Below are 20,795 nucleotides of genomic sequence, written 5' to 3'. Positions count from 1 at the left end.
AAGCATACATGGTTCTTAAAAGTAAAATAAAGTCAGTTACATAAGCTGAAGAACAGCTATCTAGAAATATAAGCTGGGAGGGGGGGGGGGGGGGGGGCAAGAAAGTACAGAACTAGGGATTCTGATTAAGCTAGCTAAGACTCCTGACTTTTCAGTATTTACTTTGTTCCATAAATGTTTGTGTGATGGGTAAGTGGAAAGAAGGCCTCTGAACTTGCCTCCAGATGTCATTGCCTCCAGTAGTAGGTCCTATGGATAGGGTTGCTCTTTAGTGAGCTACCTGCAAAGGAGATCTGGGACAGCTCCTTGTGAATGAGTTTATAAAGCGTTCTTTAGCCCTTCCAAGATGGTGCCTAATGATCAGAGCAGCAGGCTAAGAACACTGGTCTACAAAAAAAAACTTTTTTTCTGTAACAAGAACAAAACATACATTTTCTGGAAGATAATTCTTCCGTGAATCCAGATCTCATTTCAGAATTTCTGTATCAGCCTCAGTTTTCATGTGATAATGGTTTTTGTAAATGCTTGTGTTGGCGTATGTAGCTATTATATGTATCTGGCAAAATGACACGCTTCTGCTACAAGAGTTCCAAAAAAAAACTGTGTCAGTTCACAAAGAAATCAAAGATATAAGCAACATAAGAGTAAAAGACCAGAAAAAATCATTACAAAAGACCATGTCACCTTCCTTGGAGAAATATTCAGAAAAAATAGCATGTCGGTCACGAAAAACACTCACTTTCATATCGCAAGAAAGAAGATTCCATCCTTTTAATCTCGAACCTAAAAGCTCAGCCTGTTGCTTCGACAAATTTAAATCACAAAAGATCGCTGAGATCCCCTTGTGTCAAAAAGTGGGGCACATTTGATTCACAGAGGTCCTGAAATGATGGGTCGGTATGCATATCCCCTTCTATGTCTTCTGCATGTTCGTCACTGTAGTCATCTTCACTCACTATCAAATTCTCAGGAGGCACTGGTACTGGCAATTCTTCACTGGGACATACAGGTCTTATAGCAGACGGTAAGTTAGGATATTGCCCAGTTTTCCTTGTTTTCGAGGTGATTCCTGCTATTTTTGTCAGACAGAAATAACAGTCTGTTGTGTGATCCGTTGGTTCCCTCCAAATCATAGGAACAGAAAAGGGCATGCGACGTCTTCCTTTTAACCAGCCTGTCAGGAGTGTAACACACATCAAACAGCAAATGTGTGGAGCCCATTTGCGGTCCTGTTCACCAACCTTACACCCGAAATATAGTTCGTAGCACTTTTTTACAAGAGGATTAAGTTTTCATTTTTGCGATTTCAGAGTAAACTCTCCACAGATATAAAAAAAAGAATTTGGGCTATTTGCACAGGTACGAGGCATTTCTTCTGAAATGACACAAAACACAAACCTTCACAAACGTAGAACTACAAGCAGTCACTTCCAACAGCAATTGTTGACTGAACTCTCAATGCTGAGATACAGGTGGCAACTGACGCAACAGAACGTGTTTGAACATGTTCGAGCATGACTGATGGGCAATGTTGCCAAACCTCCCTTATTTCCTGGTGCTGGCTTTCTAAACTAAGGGTTTTGTATTGTAATTCCTAGTATATTTCAATTGTTTTTCCAACAATTACAACTGCTGAATTAAATTAATCCACAGCAGCAGGGCCGCCGAGAAACTTGGCCGGGCCCGGGACAAGGCCGAATCGCCCCCGCCTCGCCCCCGAGGTCGCCGCTCCCCTCCCCCTTCCGAGGTCGCAGCTGCTGCTGCTGCTCCCCCTAGGGCGGGATACAGGGAGGGAAGGAGACCCGAAGGGAGGAGTTCCGCCTCACAGGGAGGTGAGAGGGAGAGTCGCACCGCGCAGTGATTTAAATACAGGGGGCCGGCCCGGTGGCAGACAGTCAGAGGGCGGGTGGGACTGGCACCGAGCCCCCCTTGAAGGCCCGAGCCCTGGGGATTTTGTCCCCCCACCCCCCCCCCCCTCTCGGCGGCCCTGCACAGCAGGGTACCAAAATGCAGCGTTTTCAAGGATTTTTATAAAAAGGGTAGCGTGTCACAAGAAAACTGAGCCCGATAGGCAAAAACTGATTTCATTTTCGAATTCAGCACCCATGACTTAGCTAAGAACACCATTCACATTCTTTGTAACAAAAATGCCGTTTACCAGTGGAATCAGAGAAATGTGGTTGAAATCCCACTGCAGCTCCTTGTCATCTTGGGCAAGTTACTTATCTTTCCATTGCCTCTGGTACAAACTTGGATTGTTAGGCCTTTGTGGATAAGAATAAACCTGCTTATCTGAATCTCACTTACCTTGGGCTACTAACTAACTAAAGAAGCAAAATTAAATCCAATCCCTTCCTAGTAAAGCCCTTGTCCGGTGCCATCTATACAGGCAGAGCAGACGTCATTTGGAGACACACGGTCATGTAGAGCAAAATGAAACAAATGGAAAATACTACCAGAACATTTATTAACTCTTCTAAGTTATATTCCAGTCAATAGTCAACCAACAGTAATATTTTTTAAATGCTGGCTCTTGCCAGCTGAATTAAACTCAGATATTCAGTGTCAGCCCCTATCTGGATATTGGCACTGAACATCTGGAACATTTTGCAGCATCTGGAACTTATCCAAGTACAGCACCCAGATAACTAATCAGGCAAGGTCAGGATGGGAAAATTAGGTTCTTACTGTGATAATTTTCTTTCCTTTAGTCATAGCAGATGCAGCCATTACAGATGGGTTGTGTCCATCAACCAGCAGAGGGAGATAGAGAGCACACTTTTTTCAGTGCCTCATACCAGCTTGCTCCACTGCCTCTCTTCAGTATTTGAAGCTTCCAAAGCAGTATGGCAAACCACAATGGGAATAACATGAGCTTTCCTCACAGCGAACGATGGCCCTACAACAAAGGGCATTAACTCAGAATGGAGGGAATAAAACATCCTCCTGGAGGGCATAAACTCATCCTCCTTTAATTGAACAAGAATCCTGAAGACTGTTTTCCGACTTTCTCCCAAGGACGGAATCTCCAGGAAACATGAACAGAACCTGAAATACATTTACAGCAGATAGCAATCAGAAAGGGAGGGATCATGGCTGCATCTGCTATAACTAAAGGAAAGAAAATTATCACGGTAAGAACCTAATTTTCCCTTCCTTGTCATCAAGCAGATGCAGCCATTACAGATGGGATGTATCAAAGCAATCCCTAGATAGGGTGGGAACAAGCCACACCACGCGCCAGAACTTGCGCTCCAAAATGTGCGTCCCTCCTGGCAGCCACATCCAGCCTGTAATGTCGGGCAAAAGAGAGCTTAGAAGCCCATGTTGCTGCACTACAACCCTCTTGAAGAGAGTGTGCTCCAGTTTCAGCCCAAGAAGAGGAAATTCCTCTAGTGGGATGCGCCTTAAAGGCATCAGGCGGAGGCCGGCCGGCAAGCAAATAAGCTTTAGACGCTGGAGACCCTCTGCGAGGACCTGATAGCAAAACAAACAGATGATCAGAGGTCCTGAAAGAGTTAGTAACTCGCAGATACTGCAGCAGAGTCCTGCGCACGTCCAATAGGTGCAATTGCCCAAAAGATTCTGGACACTCCTCCTTGACAAAGGAGGGCAATAAAATAGGTTGGTTTAGGTGAAATGCTGAAACCACCTTAGGCAAGAAGGAAGGCACGGTCCGAACCGTGACCCCAGACTCTGAAAATTGCAGAAAAGGGTCTCTAAAGGACAGCGCCTGGAGCTCTGACACCCGTCTCGCCGAAGTAATGGCCACTAAAAAGATGGCCTTCAGTGTCAAATCTGTCTCTGAAGCACGCCGAAGCGGTTCAAAGGGAGCACCCTGAAGGGCTTTCAGCACTAGCCCCAGGTTCCAAGCTGGACAAGGTGCATGCACGGGAGGACAGAGCCGAAGCACCCCTCTAAGAAACCGTGCCACATCTGGATGAGCAGCTAAAGACATGCCTTCAACCTTGCCACGCAGGGAGACCAACGCTGCCACTTGCACCTGCAGGGAATTATAGGCCAAGCCTTTTTGTACACCATCCTGCAAAAAGTCCAGAATCAGCGAGACAGGAGCCCGCAGGGGTGTGATCTCTTTGGAAGCACACCAGACTTCAAACTGGCGCCAAATCCTGGCATAAGCCAGGGAAGTGGAACGCTTGTGGGCTTGCAGGAGAGTGGTAATTACTTTATTGGAATAGCCTTTGTCTCTCAATTGCGCCCTCTCAATCGCCAGGCCATAAGACCAAATCGGCAGGCGTCCTCCATGGTCACCGGACCCTGTGACAACAGGTTGGGAACCAGAGGTAACTGAAGGGGATTCTCTACGAGCATCTGTCGGAGGTCCGCATACCAAGGCCTCCGGGGCGACGAGAACCACTTCTCCTGGATGCAGCCGAATCCGCAAGAGCACTCGCCCTATCAAGGGTCACGGAGGGAGCACATACAGTAGGCCCGGAGGCCAGGGTTGAGCCAAGGCATCCAACCACGCCGAGCGAGGATCTCTCCGTCTGCTAAAAGACCACGGGACTTTGGCATTGATGCTTGTCGCCATTAGATCCATCACGGGCTTGCCCCACTTGGCACATATCTGCAGGAATACTTCATCTGCAAGTTCCCACTCCGCTGGATCGATCTGATGCCTGCTTAGATAATCGGCTTGCACGTTGCTCTGACCTGCAATGTGAGCTGCCGACAGAAACTGTAGATGCAGGTCGGCCCAGTGGCAAATTTGTTCGGCCTGCGCGGCTAGAGCTCTGCACTGAGTGCCGCCTTGTCGATTTATGTAGGCCACTGCTGTCGTGTTGTCCGACATCACTCTGACAGCCAATCCTTCCAGGGTCACTTGAAAAGCCAGAAACGCCTGAAACACCGCTTTCAGCTCTAGGCGGTTGATGGACCACTCCGGTGTCCATAGACCCTGGGCATGCTTCCCCTTGCAATGTGCGCCCCAGCCTTTCAGGCTGGCATCTGTCACCACTAGGCACCAATCGGGGAGCGCCAGCGGCATTCCTCGCCGCAGCATGCTGTCTGAGAGCCATCACTCCATACTGAGTCGGGCAGCAGGGAGCCAAGAGAGTCTGCATTGATAATCCTGAGATACTGGAGAACATCTTTGGAGTAGAGCATACTGTAGAGGTCTCAGGTGCGCTCTCGCCCAGGGCACCAGTTCCATGGTGGCCGTCATCGATCCAAGCAGCTGGACAATGCCCTAAGCTCGCAGGCAGGGCATCCTCAGGAGCAGACGGACCTGATTCTGAAGCTTGCACCGCCTTTGCTCGGGTAGGTACATATACCCCAAGGCTGTGTCGAACCTGGCCCCCAAATATTCTAGAGACTGCAAGGGGGCCAGGTGACTTTTGGCCAAATTGACGACCCAGCCCAGAGATTGAAGTACTGAGACCACTCTGGCTGTTACATGCTGACTCTCTGTAGCACAGTTTGCTCGAATGAGCTAGTAGTCCAGGTACGGGTGAACCCGAATACCATCTCGCCTTAGAAAGGCAGCTACTACCACCATAACCTTCGAAAAGGTGCGGGGAGCTGTGGCGAGGCCAAAAGGCAAGGCCCGGAACTGGAAATGCTTTCCCATCACCGCAAACCTCAGAAACTTCTGGTGCGGGGGCCAAATTGGTATGTGCAAAGTAAGCTTCTTTCATGTCCAGAGAGGTGAGAAACTCTCCGGCTGTACCACCGCAATGACGGAGTGCAGGGTTTCCATGTGAAAATGCCGCACTCTCAGGGACTTGTTTAATTCTTTTAAGTCCAGAATAGGGCGAAAAGACCCTCCTTTTCGCGGCACCACAAAGTAGATGGAGTAGCGGCCGCAGCCGTGTTCGGCGGGAGGTACCGGGGACACGGCCCCTATCTGAATCAGACCTTGCAAAGTCTCCTCTACCGCCGCCCGTTTGGCGGCAGAACCGCATCGGGACTCCACAAACACGTCTCTCACAGGGACGTCGAATTCTATTCTGAAACCGTCTCTGATCAGGTCCAAGACCCACTGATCTGAGAAAATGTTGGCCCACTCCTCGGCAAAGAGGGAAAGACGTCCTCCGATGACAGGACTCGAGGAGAGGGCCGGTGCACCATCATTGAGAGGGTCGCCCCTGAACTCCAGGCCTCGAGCCAGTGAAATGTTTGTCCGAGTGAAAGGAGTTCCTCTGCTGAAAACGGGCACGAGAAGTGAACCCAGCAGAACGCCCCGGGCGTTACCTTCGAGCTTCTCGGAAGCGAGGTCTGTAAGAGAAGTGGACCGCGACACCCTTAGAGGAAGGCCGAGGCCTATCTTCAGGCAAGCGCTGGGGTTTAGCTTCACCCAGGCCCTTCACAACTTTCTCCAACTCCTCACCAAACAGGAGAAGGCCTTGAAAGGGCAACTTCACCAACCTTTGCTTAGAGGCCATGTCCGCCGCCCAATGCCGTAGCCAAAGAAGACGGCGAGCCACTACTGCTACTGCCATGTGTTTAGCCGAAGCTCTGACAATATCATAAAGGGCGTCAGCAAGAAAGGACAAGGCCGACTCCATCCGCGGAGCCACATCTGAAAAGGGCTCCGCTCCATTACCGGGCTGTTCCACTGCCTGTTGCAACTAAGCCAGGCAGGCTCTAGCAGAATAACAACTGCATGCAGACGCCCGAATAGTGAGACCTGCAATTTCAAATGACCGTTTAAGTGCTGATTCCAGTCTACGGTCTTGAATATCCTTCAGGGCAACACCTCCTTCAACAGGGAGGGTAGTTCTCTTTGACACTGCTGTGACTAGGGCATCCACTTTAGGCATAGCAAAGCAAGCCATATGCTCCTCACTCAGAGGGTATAATTGCCCCATAGCCCTGGAAACTTTCAAAGGTCCCTCGGGGTCAGCCCATTGAGCCGAAATAAGCTCTTGGATGGAGTCATGCAAAGGAAAGGCTCGAGCAGGCTTTTTGCTACTAGCCATCCTAGGATTCAGAGAGGAGGCTGTGCCACTGGCAGGTTCCTCAATAGAGAGAGCCTGCACGGCATCAGAAATAAGCGCTGGCAGCTCATCACAGTGGAAAATCCTCACCGCGGAGGGATCGTCCAGATCCTGAGTCACTTCTGCACCAGACTCTGGCTCCTCAGACCATGAAGGCCTGCCAGAGTCCTCCGAATCCTCGCAGCCCGACCACGGGGGGGGGGGGGGGGGGGGGGGGGGGGGGGGGGAAATGGAGGTGCAGCACTCTCTGAAGGAGAAAGAGCCCTTCTGCGCTTCATATTCTGCCAATTATCAGGGAATAACGCCTCAGAGGGCATACCCAGGCTAGAATCCACCGGGGGGGGGGCATTAGAAGAGGCCCCTGCAGGGCTTTGAGGGAGAGCTCTTTTAAGCATGTATGCTTTATGCATTAAGAAGACAAAATCAGGGGAGAAAAACTCACCCTGCGCACCCGGATCTCTGCCGTGGCTAGTAGCTCTCATATCAGCCTCACTCCGAGGCCTCCCCCAGGCTCAGGACTCTCCGTCTCAGCGGAGGTCACCCCATGTGGTAAATTCAAAATGGCGTGCGCTGCCAGCTCAGAGCGCGAAGAATCGTCGCTCGCCATGCTCGGGCCAGCTCTAACGTCTGTACAGCACGATTTACCGAGCCCCGCTGCTGATCTGCGCTTGCCACACTTGGAACAGCGCTTTACTGTCTCCACAGTAATCGCCGAAAATGGCGGTAAAATTCAAAATGGCGGTTCGCGCCAAATCCCCCCAATCGCGGGCCCACCCCGGAGGAGTCAGAAAACATTCTTACCTCACTGAACCAAGTATCACAGCTCCAGTCCCACAGAAAAAGGCAAGGAAAAACCTCTGTTCCTTTTTTTTTTTTTAACGCTGTGAGGAAAGCAGAGGTAAATAAAACTCCGGAGGCTCAGGTGAGTGGGAAAGACAGGGAAAGGGCGAACTTATGTGCCTGCAATCCACTGTTGGTGGGGAAGGACAGGGAAAGCTAAGCAATGTGTCCATATCCACGGAGGTATGGGTAAGGCAGGGAAAGGGCGAACCTATGTGCCTTTAAAGTGAAGCTGCTATAGCCTCCAACACCCCTGCTAACAACTGGCAAAAGCACAGGAGCAACCTCCAGGCAGATTTTAGATGGAGCTCGAAGAAGCTGCAGCCACTGTGCTAGGGGAGATAGAGAATACTGAAGAGAGGCAGTGGAGCAAGCTGGTATGAGGCACTGAAAAAAGTGTGCTCTCTATCTCCCTCTGCTGGTTGATGGACACAATCCATCTGTAATGGCTGCATCTGCTTGATGACAAGGAATGCATTTTATGTGGTCCAACACACCCATTTATTTATCTAGGCACTGGCACTTAATATCATCAGTCCCCAGATAACTTTTGGCTCTGATCTAGCACTAACTGGATAGTGCCACAGTGGTCTCCCTGGATATTCACCAGCACTATCTAAGTAAGTGACCCTGAAGGTCCAAGCATGGACAAATCAGCTGTTCTTCATTTATATTTTGGACACTGCCCACTCTGTGTAACATGTACTTTGTACGCTCACTAGGGAGAAATAAAAATCTGCAACAAAAATTTATAATGCTGCTCCTGTAGGAATGTAGATCTCATCGATATACAAAATGTCTCTCCTTAATTCCTTTCTTCAGTCATTAAATCTTGCTTCCATTTCTTAGCTATCAGCTCTGTGTCCCAACTGCAAACCAAGGGCGTAGCCAGACCTGACATTTTAGGGGGGCCCAGAGTTAACATGGGGGGCACTAGGCATATAGATGTGCTTGGTATACTCCTAAATAATGCTTCAGAGTGCACTTTCCAAGTAAACACTGTCCTCCATCAACATAAACCACATGTACACCTATGAAAACTCTGGAAACACTGATATTTTTAAAATAAAGTTGCATTATCAGCTTTGAAACTGGCAGCTGTAAAACCCCTGCTTAAAAATTCAAGTCTTGATCAATCACAAATTGACAACTACTGCCCAATTTCTTCATTACCTTTTTTTTGCAAAATTTAATGAACGTGCTGTGTTTCAACAACTAGATGACTTTGTACAGCAATATGAGATTTTAGATCAACACCAACTTGGGATTCGAAAAGACCATGATACCGAAACATTATTAATATCCATGTTAGTTCAGGAAAGGTTTTGATAATGGAACTAAGTTTTTGTTAGTTACCTTGGATATTTCTGCAGCTTTTGACATCACTGATCATTCTATTTTGTTGAATTGATTACAATCGATCGGATTATCTGATTGCGTGATATGCTGGTTTAAATATTTCATGAAAAACAGGAAGTTCTGTGTGTTCAAAGGTATAGAGAAATCTGAGTTTTTGACTTGCTCGACTGGAGTTCCGCAGGGCTCCTGTCTCTCCACAATGTTATTTCATCTCTTTCTTCTACCTTTATGCATATTATTAAGATGATTTAATGTGCAATAGAAGTTCTATGTTGATGACATACCATTTGCATTGCCTGTCTGTTGAAAACTCTTTTGAAGACACATTTGTTAAATTAAGATTTTAAATTAAAAACAGTGCAATGGATGGAGGGAAATCGTTTGAAAAGCGAAGTTACTTACCTGTAGCAGGTATTCTCTGAGGACAGCAGGCTGATTGTTCTCACGATTGGGTGACGTCCAACGGCAGCCCCAGATCGGAAGATCTTCCTAGCAACAAAGTTTGCTAGCCCCCGTGTGGACATGCACAAACCGCGCATGCGCGACCGTCTTCCCGCCCGTAGCACGAGCGTGCTCCTCAGTCCAGTAGAATGCAAAGACAAGGGAAGTCACAACTCCAAAGGGGAGAAGGGCGGATTTTTGAGAACAATCAGCCTGCTGTCCTCGGAGAATACCTGCTACAGGTAACGTCGCTTTCTCCGAGGATAAGCAGGCTGCTTGTTCTCACGATTGGGGTATCCCTAGCAACCAGGTTCACTCAAAACAATAAACAGTGGTCAATTGGGCCTCGCAACGGCGAGGACATAACTGAGATTGACCTAAATAGAACCAACTAACTGAGAGTGCAGCCTGGAACAGAATAAAACTGGGCCTAGTAGGGTGGAGTTGGATTCTAAACCCCAAACAGATTCTGCAGCACTGACTGCCCAAACCGACTGTCGCGTCGGGTATCCTGCTGTAGGCAGTAATGAGATGTGAATGTGTGGACAGATGACCACGTCGCAGCCTTGCAAATCTCTTCAATAGTGGCTGACTTCAAGTGGGCCACTGACGCTGCCATGGCTCGAACACTATAAGCCGTGACATGACCCTCAAGAGTCATCCCAGCTTGGGCGTAAGTGAAGGAAATGCAATCTGCTAGCCAATTGGAAATGGTGCGTTTCCCGACAGACACTCTACTTCTGTTGGGATCAAAAGAAACAAACATTTAGGCGGACTGTCTGAATGGGTTTGTCCGCTCCAGATAGAAGGCCAATGCTCGCTTGCAGTCCAATGTGTGCAACTGATGTTCAGCAGGGCGGGTATGAGGACGAGGAAAAAATGTTGGCAAGACAATTGACTGGTTCAGATGGAACTCCGACACCACCTTTGGCAGGAACTTAGGGTGAGTGCGGAGGACTACTCTGTTATGATGAAATTTAGTATAAGGAGCATGAGCTACCAAGGCTTGAAGCTCACTGACTCTACGAGCTGAAGTGACAGCCACCAAGAAAATGACCTTCCAGGTCAAGTACTTCAGATGGCAGGAATTCAGTGGCTCAAAAGGAGGTTTCATCAGCTGGGTGAGAATGACATTGAGATTCCATGACAGAGGAGGAGGCTTGAAAGGAGGCTTTGACAAAAGCAAACCTCTCATGAAGCGAACAACAAGGCTGTCCAGAGATAGGCTTACCCTCTGCACGATAATGAAAAGCACTATTTGCGCTAAGGTAAACCCTTACAGAGTTGGTCCTGAGACCAGACTCGGACAAGTGCAGAAGGTATTCAAGCAGGGTCTGTGTAGGATAAGAACGAGGATCTAGGGCCTTGCTATCACACCAGACAGCAAACCTCTTCCATTTGAAAGAGTAACACCTCTTCGTGGAATCTTTTCTGGAAGCAAGACTCGGGAGACACCCTCAGAAAGACCCAAGGAGGCAAAGTCTACGCTCTAATCATCCAGGCTGTGAGAGCCAGGGACTGGAGGTTGGGATGCAGAAGCGCCCCCTCGTTCTGAGTAATGAGGGTTGGAAAACACTCCAATCTCCACGGTTCTTCGGAGGACAACTCCAGAAGAAGAGGGAACCAGATCTGACACTGCCAGAAGAGAGCGATCAGAATCATGGTTCCACGATCCTGCTTGAGTTTCAGCAAAGTCTTCCCTACCAAGGGTATGGGAGGATACGCGTACAGTAGGCCATTCCCCCAATGAAGGAGAAAGGCATCCGACGCTAGTCTGCTGTGGGCCTGAAGTCTGGAACAGAACTGAGGGACCTTGTGGTTGACCTGAGTGGCAAAAAGATCTACCAAGGGGGTGCCCCACGCTTGAAAGATCTTGCGTACTACTCTCGAGTTGAGAAACCACTCGTGAGGTTGCATTATCCTGCTCAACCTGTCGGCCAGACTGTTGTTTATGCCTGCCAGATACGTGGCTTGGAGAAACATGCCATGCTGGCGAGCCCAAAGCCACGTCCTGATGGCTTCCTGACACAGGGGGCGAGATCCGGTTCCCCCCTGCTTGTTGATGTAGTACATAGCAACCTGATTGTCTGTCTGACTTTGAATAATTTGATGAGACAGCCGATCTCTGAAATCCTTTAGCGCGTTCCAGACCGCTTGCAATTCCAGGTGGTTGATCTGAAAACCTGTTTCCTGGAGGGACCAACTCCCTTGAGTGTGAAGCCCATCGACATGAGCTCCCCACCCCAGGAGAGACGCATCCGTCGTCAGCACTTTTTGCGGCTGAGGAATTTGAAAGGGACATCCCATGGTCAAATTGGAGCGAATTGTCCACCAATGTAGGGAGATGACAAAACTCGTGGACAGTTGGATCACGTCCTCTAGATTTCCCGCAGCTTGAAACCACTGGAAAGCTAGGGTCCATTGAGCTGATCGCATGTGAAGACGAGCCATGGGAGTCGCATGAACTGTGGAGGCCATGTGGCTGAGCAATCCCAACATCTGCCGAGCTGTGCTCTGCTGAGATGCTCATACCCAGGAAACAAGGGACAAAAGATTGTCTGTCCTCGTCTTGGGAAGGTAGGCACAAGCTGTCTGAGAGTCCAGCAGAGCTCCCTTGAATTCTAGTTTCTGTACTGGAAGAAGATGGGACTTTGGATAATTTATCACAAACTCTAGTAGCTGCAGGAGTTGAATAGTCATCTGCATGGACTGTAGAGCTCCTGCCTCCGAGGTGTTCTTTACCAGCCAATCGTCGAGATAAGGGAACACATGCACTCCCAGCCTGTGTAGAGACGCCACCACGACTACCAGGCATTTTGTGAACACCCTGGGCGCAGAGGCGAGACCGAATGGTAGCACACAGTACTGAAAATGCTGTGTTCCCAGATGGAATCAAAGATACTGTCTGTGAGCTGGCAGTATCGGGATGTGAGTATAAGCATCCTTTAAGTCCAGAGAGCATAGCCAATCGTTTTGCTGAATCATGGGAAGAAGGGTGCCCAGGGAAAGCATCCTGAACTTTTCTCGGACCAGATATTTGTTCAGCGCCCTTAGCATCCTCCCTGTTTTCTTTTCCACAAGGAAGTACCTGGAATAGAATCCCAGCCCTTTCTGCCCCGGTGGCACGGGCTCGACCGCATTGGCGCTGAGAAGGGCAGAGAGTTCCTCTGCAAGTACCTGCTTGTGCTGGAAGCTGAAGGATTGAGCTCCCGGTGGGCAATTTGGAGACCAAATTGAGGGAGTATCCTAGGCGGACTATTTGGAGAACACACCGGTCGGAGGTTACAAGAGGCCACCTTTGGTGAAAAAAACCTTTAACCTCCTTCCTACCAGCAGATCGTCCGGCATGGACACCTTTATATCGGCTATGCTCGCCTGGAGCCAGTCAAAAGCCTGTTCCTTGCTTTTGCTGGGGAGCTGCAGGGGCCTGTTGAGACGCATGCTGTTGACGTGAACGAGTGTGCTGGGGCTTAGCCTGAGCAGGCTGGCGTGCAGGTGGATTGTAGCTATGCTTATTATAAGCGTAGAGAGCATTCCTCCTCCCCCCATAAAAACGTCTACCTGATGAGGTAGATGCTGAAGGCGTCCGTGGGAGAGCTTGTCGAATGCGGTGTCCCGCTGGTGGAGCTGTTCTACCACCTGTTCAACCCGCTCACCAAAAATGTTAATCCACCCGGCAAGGAGCATCCACAATCCGCTGCTGGACTCTATTCTCCAGGTCAGAGGCATGCAGCCATGAGAGTCTGCGCATCACTATACCTTGAGCAGCGGCCCTGGACGCAACATCAAAAGTGTCGTAAACACCCCTGGACAGGAATTTGCGACACGTCTTCAGCTGCCTGACCACCTCCTGAAAATGGCTTGGCCTGCTCCGATGGGAGCTTATCGACCAAGTCCGTCAGCTCCCTCACATTGTTCTGCAAGTGGATGCTCGTGTAGAGCTGGTACGACTGAATCTTGGACACGAGCATAGCAGAATGGTAGGCCTTCCTCCCAAAAGAGTCAAGTCCTAGACTCCCGCCCCCGGGGGCGCCGAGGCGTAATCCCTAGTACTCTTGACTTTCTTGAGAGCCAGATCCCAGATCCACAACTCCAGAGTCATGAGGCAACTGGTTCTTCATTAACTCTGGGTCCCCGTGGATCCGATACTGGGACTCAATCTTTTTGGGAATAGTGGGATTACTTAAGGGTTTCGTCCAGTTCGCCAACAATGTCTGCTTCAGGACATTATGAAGGGGAACAGTGGACGACTCCTTAGATGGTGGAGGATAGTCCAGGACCTCGAACATCTCAGCCCTGGGCTCATCCTCAGTAACCACTGGGAAGGGAATGGCCGTAGACGTTTCTCGGACAAATGACGAGAAAGACAGACTCTCAGGGGGAGAAAGCTTTCTCTCTGGCAAAGGAGTGGGATCAGAGGGAAGACCACAAGACTCCTCATCAGAGAAATATCTGGGGTCTTCCTCTGCCTCCCACGAGGCCTCACCTTCGGTATCAGACAACAGTTCACAAACTTCGGTCTGAAGCCGAGCCCGTCTCGATGCCGAGGAACTAAGTCCTCTATGGTGATGGCGAAAAGAAGACTCCCTCGCCGCCGGCGACGAAGCTCCCTCCAGCGATGTCGAGTCAACTTGGGTAGCAGCGGACGCCGATGCCGCAAGCGGTACCAGCGTCGCAGTCCTCACCACGGGCGAGGAGCCAACCGCCGCATCTCTCGACGGTACCGACGACGCAAGCACTGGCAGTACCAGAGCAGAAGTTCGCAGCAGTCCTTCCAGAATCCCCGGAAGTATGGCTCAGAAGCTCTCTTCTAGATTGTCCATCGAGCAAGGCTGTGGGGCCGGTACCAGCGACGAGGACAGAATCTGTGTGGGGCACGGAGGCGGTACTGGGCTGTCCGGAGAAGAGCGCATCGACACCATGGAGGGTGAGCAGTCCTCCCAGCATCGACGCTTTCCGGGTACCAATTCCCTCGGCGCCCCGGAGCTCTCGGCACCGTGACAGGAAGGTGACCGATGACGGTGCTTCTTCGCCTTCGCTCAAAGCACGTCAGCGGTACCTCCCGGTACCGACGAGGACGTGGAATCCACACGTCTCCTCGGGGCCAGGTCCGAAGAGGGGCGGTCCCGGGGTGTCTGTACTGCAGGAGCCCTTGAGGCAGGTGGAGACCCACTCGATGGCTCACTGCTACCAGCGTGGGATCTCTGGACAGCCATCACCTGCGCTCCGGATGTCGATGCACCCCCCGATGCTGACATCGATACCGGCGATGACCTCGGTACCGCTGGCTCCGTCGACGTCGAAGGACCGGACTGGGCTCCGAACAACAAGTTCCACTGAGCCGATCTCGCCGCCTGGGTCCTCTTTTTCAGCTGAAGACACTGCTTGCAGGCGTTGTGACGATGACCAGCCCCCGAACACTGAAGACACGAGACGTGCCTATCAGTGAGCGAGATTGTCCGGCTGCACCGCATGCACTTCTTGAAGCTGCTTGCAAGCTTCAAGGACATGGGCAGAAAAATCGCGCCGGCGAGGTCAAAATTCGCGATTGTGCCGAAAACAGACACCAAAAAAAGGAAAAAACCCCGCACAGGCGGCCAAAATGGCCGCTCACAACAAAGAAAGGAAACTTACGGGGAAAACCTAAACAAATAAAGGAAACTTTAACAGAAGAACACGAGTGAACTTGTAAACATGCCGAAACTCAGCAAAAAAGACAAAGTAATGCGGTGAAAATGCAGCGGGGGCCTCTCTCTGGGACACAGAACCGCCATAAAACAGCCGTCCTGAGCCGCGGAAAAGAAGAGACTGAGGAGCATGCTCGCGCTACGGGCGAGAAGATGGTTGCGCATGCGCAGTTTGTGAATGCCCACGAGGGGGCTACCAAACTTTGTTGCTAGGAAGATCTTCCGATCTGGGGCTGCCGTCGGACGTCACCCAGTCGTGAGAACATGCAGCCTGCTTGTCCTTGGAGAACTGAACATTTCAAAAACATGAATTGTTTCCTCTCTGGCACAAAGAGTATGTTGTCCTAAGGTTTTTAACATGGACTCTTTTAACATGTCCTTTTTTGTTAAACTGTACAGCGCTGTGTAACCCTAGTAGCACTCTAGAAATGTTAAGTAGTAGTAGTAGACTCTGTCAATATCCCCATTGTCAATCAGACTAGAAACTTGTGGGTGCAACTTGACACTACACTATTTATGAAACATCAGGTTGGAAATATAATAGCAAAGGTATTTTATAAATTAAGGGTTGCACAGCATATTAGATCACTTGTCTCTGCCGAATACTTTCGTAAAATTGTGCAGTCTGTAGTTTGTCCACTATTAGATTACTGCAATAGCCTGTTAATGGGGATTACCAGTACTATGTTGAAGGTGTTACAAGTTGTTCAGAATACTATAGCCTGAGTGATTAAAGGGGTTCCCGGTATGATCATGTTACTCCAATCTTGAAATTTCTGCACTGGCTTCCTGTAAAATTTAGTACTGAATTTAAAATTTTACTGGTAGATTTTAAAATATTAAATGGTAATATCTCACCAACTCTTAGTGCCACTCTAAGATGCTATCAACCTGCTCGTTCTCCGAGATCATCTTAGAAACAGCTACTTGATGTGCCTTCATTTCATCAGGTTTATTTGGAAGAATGTAGGTCATCTATTTTTTTATATCAAACGTCCAAGATTATGGAATGTGCTGCCCATTAAAATTTGTTTAATACAGAATATGGATCAGTTTAAAAAGCTTTAAAAACTCAATTATTTTTTCAGACCTTTGGTTCCCTTGATGTATGATATTATTTTATAATAACTACACAAAGTCTCCAGTATTTTTTCTTCATCACAAAAACATTTTATTATATTGCAATGCCCGCTAACCTCACTAGCACTGCTACCTACTATTAAAACCTCACACATTCATTCCTCCGCGGAGGAGTGAATGTGTGAGGTTTTAATAGTAGGTAGCAGTGCTAGTGAGGTTAGCGGGCATTGCAATATAATAAAATGTTTTTGTGATAAAGAAAAAATACTGGAGACTTTGTGTAGTTGATATTAAAAGTGACTCTGGAATTAAAAGAGTTATCCCCTGATTAGTAATTTTGGTATTATTTTATAATACACAAATCTAAACTACTGTATGTTTTATTGTTAGAGTAATCCAATAATTTTTATAGTTTGTCAAGTAAAGAAATAATTTTATTGTTTTGTCCCTTTATACTTTGCATGTGGGCTTGTCCCGTCCCCCCCCCCCCCCCCCCCCCCCCCCACTGCTTAGACTCCTGCAGAAATAGCGGGTTATAAATAAAGTTTTATTATTATCCCATAACTTAAAATTTTGCCATTATAGTAGACTTGAGTCTGGTCAACCTCTCAAAACACATCACAGTATCCCGCAAAAAAAATTACTGCAGTGGCACAAATCCCTCAACTTTGCTTTACAGCAAATATAAAATGCCTTTTTAAGCTGTATTATTAAAATAAGTATTGTTGTCTCTTCCTCTGGTTCTACTGCTTTCTCTCCTTTCTGAAGCTGACATTAAACAGCTCAAGTTCATGGAGTTCTTGACAGTGTTTCTACTTAAATAATATACTTGGTTGTGGGATATGTGAATTCCTTAATGGATAGGGTGTGTGTATAAATGATGCAGGACCCAAAGCTCTGACGACCCACTGATTCTGTTGAAAGTGCAATAGTTAAGAGAGGCAGAGGCAGATTAGCATAATTGTCACCCCAGTTGAACCAACTTCCTGTTTGGGATGGATCAGAAGGCAGGCCCAGTGTAGGCCACAGGAAGCTTTCCATCTGGGAAGTTGTGAAGATGATGGCGAATAATAAAGAAAGAGTCATTAAACCCGCCAAAAAAGGCAGCGGGATTTTTGTTTTAAATAGAGTTGACTATGTACAAGACATTTACAGGCAGCCTATTGCATCTCATGTGAACAGTGTAATAGAGGGATAGGCAAATACCTTCAGGTTTAAAATAAATATGGATAAAACAAAGTTTATTTTGTTTGGGAATAAATTTACTATGGAAAATGAGGTCAGTTTATGTATTGACAATGTTAAGTTCCCATTAGAATCCTCCCTTAAAATCTTGGGAGTGGGTTTTGATAAATACCTTTCAACTGAACAGCAAGTACATGCGGTAGCTAATAAGATGGAAACTGCATCGTGTAAGATCTAGGGTGGTTGAACAATTAAGTATAAACTGTGTTGTTTCTGACTTTACTTGTTTTGGAATGCTTTGAGTCCTGCTGTTCTGTGCATCTGCTGTCTGGAATTTTGTAAGTTGGAAATGAGAAAATAAAAAATTAAGCTCTGGATGTACTCTGTAGAAGTTGTTTACTTTTGCAGTGTGTTTATGGATGCCTGCTCTGGTGTATGCATGTGATAATATTTGATTAACTGTGTATACTTATAGTTATGATTTCTGAACGTGAGGCATCATTAAAGGACAGACTTTTAAATGCCCAGTTGGATATATATGCTAATCTCAACTTTGTTAAATGTTTCACACATATCCATCTACTTGGTCCCATGACATAACTGAATTCTATTATTTTGTCTCACTGTATTTTCAAATGTAAGCCACATTGAACCCCAGTTTGCTTGGGATAATTTGTGATATAAATGTTTAAAAAAAAAAAAAATCCTTTACCTTCCACCTTTTAAGACACTGCCTATCCAGCTGGATGGTGATGGCACAAGGAAAGCAGGATTAGTCCAGTGAAGACTAACTCAAAATAACCTGTTCCTTAGCTGGACTCTAGTATAACCGTACTGAAAATGCGACCATACCATGCCTCTGTGGTTATGTTTCACTAATAAAGTTAAATGATTAACTGGCTGTATTGAAAGGATTATATAACCTTTAGATGAATGACTAGGAACAAAAACATATACTTATTTATTCAATATCACAATTCCTCATGTACAGCCACAAAACAACCTTTTAGGGTGGATAGAGTTCACAATGAGTTCCTTTTATTATCAACCAGATACAGATAATTTTTTTCAGTTTTGGCATAGTATAAGTCATCACAAGAACAAAATATAAGAAAACCAGTGGACTGCATTAGAGGCTTATAGCCCATTTAGTAATATTTAAACAAAAGAGATCTGCATGAAACAAAATATTTATTTTTATTTTGACTTATAAAACCACTTGTTCCTGAAACATGTTCAGAACAGAATAAGCCAATTTGTGTATCTAAAATGTAAACTTCTACACAACAGATGAAGATATGATTCCATGTGCCCCAATGAAAGGACAGTTTAATTCTGCTTCAATTTAATTTCAATATATTCCATCTATATAACACCAGGCTTGCCAAGGCAGATTTCAAAAACAGTTAAGATAAACCCATCAGGAAACAGGCTATCCTCACTGAAATTTGGCCATCTGTATTGTACAGAACAGTGTAGAAACATGAGTACACAAAATAGAGTTTATAACTGTTGTTTCTACCAGCTACACTACTTTGTAAGTTGTTTTAGTGATGTAAATTGAAATAAAAACTGAATATCTACATTTGGGAAGCTTTTAAATAAATTAAAAAGCTGTCAAGTAATAAAAAATAGAACCCTTTGTCCTCCACCTTTTCAGGCACTGCCTATCCAAGTGGAACAGCTTTAGACATTTTACAGAATGGACCACACACAGGCAGTCCTTTATTTTTAATAATTATTGGTTGTTTTGGGGTGAGAGAAAATGGTGGCCTACTGGCTTCAGCCTATATAATGGGCTAGAGAGGCTCATCCCGTCTTCTGTTTTCATCTAACCTCTGCGCTCTTCCCTGCACCCCCCCCAACGGCTCTTTCTTCCCTCCCCTTCCCACCCAGTTACTTTTTTTTTTTATCAATTTTCAGTAAAATCCTCTTTGAACCGGATGCAGCCGCGGCAACACTAGTAAAAAGCTGCCATTGGCCTGTACTGGGCTTTCCCTCTGACCTGTTCTGCCCCCTTCTGAAGCAACTTCCTGTTTGAGACAGATCAGAGGGAAGGCCCGGTGTAGGCCACAGGAAGCTTTTCAGGACCAAAGAGGATTTTACTGAAAAATACAAGGAAAAAAAAAAAAGTAACCGTGTGGGAAGGGGATGAAACAGAGTTGTTGAGTGAGGCAGAGAGAAACCGGACCATGTGTGGGTGGGCAGGGGCGGAGAGATACTGGCTGAGTGACATCATGGGCTCGGCGTTTGGCGTCCTTTAATGTCGAAGCCCTGGACCAGACAGAACCTCATCTGGTCCACAGGCAGAGGCAGCCCTGGTCAATGGATCGGCGCACCACAGCAGGCCCCCCTGAACTCTTCGGGCCCAAGGCACAGGCCTACTTGGCTTATCCTTTAATCCGGCCCTAAGCGGTGCCTAAATTTAGGCGCAATATATAGAATACGCTTAGTTGGTATCTCAGCGCCTAAAACTACTTGCCTCCATTTATACCAATGCAAATGTAGCATAAATCCCGGCGCGTAGATTTAGGGACTCTGAGCAATAATCTATAACTACACACGTAAATTTTGGAACACCCATAAAATGTCCACGTCCCCACTGTAGGATTTTTTACCTGAGATCTCACCTTTGCTGGTCTTGGCCTGCACAAGCCTGAACCATTCTGCTGAGCATTGCAAGATCCAAGGACATATTGTTTGTTGCAAACTAGCCCCGTTATCTTCTGGGAACTTTGGAGTTTGCATGCCATCTATAACAAAGGCTTCTTCATGATTATGAATCTGGCTGGACATTATGTCCTCGTCTGTGATTGGTTCACAGGTATCATCTGACGCTTGGATACCAAAGGTTTGGACAGAAGAAAGGGGCAGTCGGAGTTAGTTAGAGGCCACCAGGAAGGAGAAGTGGGAAGAGGCCCAGAAGAGAGACACCGGAAGATTTGTGGGTGTATAAGAAAGCTCTAAAGAGAGCAAGAGACTGATTTTCCTAACACCAGTGAACTGCGTGCCTTGTCACCAACTGGCGAGACCTGCTCAGCTACCACATCAGGCCTTATATAAGACTCTACCATTTGTATCCAGCATTCAACTCTGGGACCTTATTCCTGGACTGGGAGACTCGCTGAGACTTCAGCTCGAGTCAAGGAAATAAATCCGCTCCTCTACCATTGGGAGTCTGTGACAGACAGCAAGGTGAGATACCAGGATTTATTACCTATAGTCGGGGATAGTTAGTCCTTAG

The 20,795-nt window shown here is 47.4% G+C and overlaps 1 protein-coding gene across 1 annotated transcript in view; it reads right to left on the bottom strand.

Moving 5' to 3' along the window:
* TARBP1 (TAR (HIV-1) RNA binding protein 1) overlaps nt 1-20,795 on the bottom strand; it is a 919,966-nt gene that overhangs the window by 495,751 nt on the left and 403,420 nt on the right. The gene's annotated exons all lie outside the window — the stretch shown is intronic.

Source organism: Microcaecilia unicolor, chromosome 3 (assembly GCF_901765095.1).
Source record: "Microcaecilia unicolor chromosome 3, aMicUni1.1, whole genome shotgun sequence".
NCBI lineage: Eukaryota > Metazoa > Chordata > Amphibia > Gymnophiona > Siphonopidae > Microcaecilia > Microcaecilia unicolor.
The sequence above is the reverse complement of the archived record's forward strand: the minus strand, read 5'-3'. Positions and strand labels throughout refer to the sequence as shown.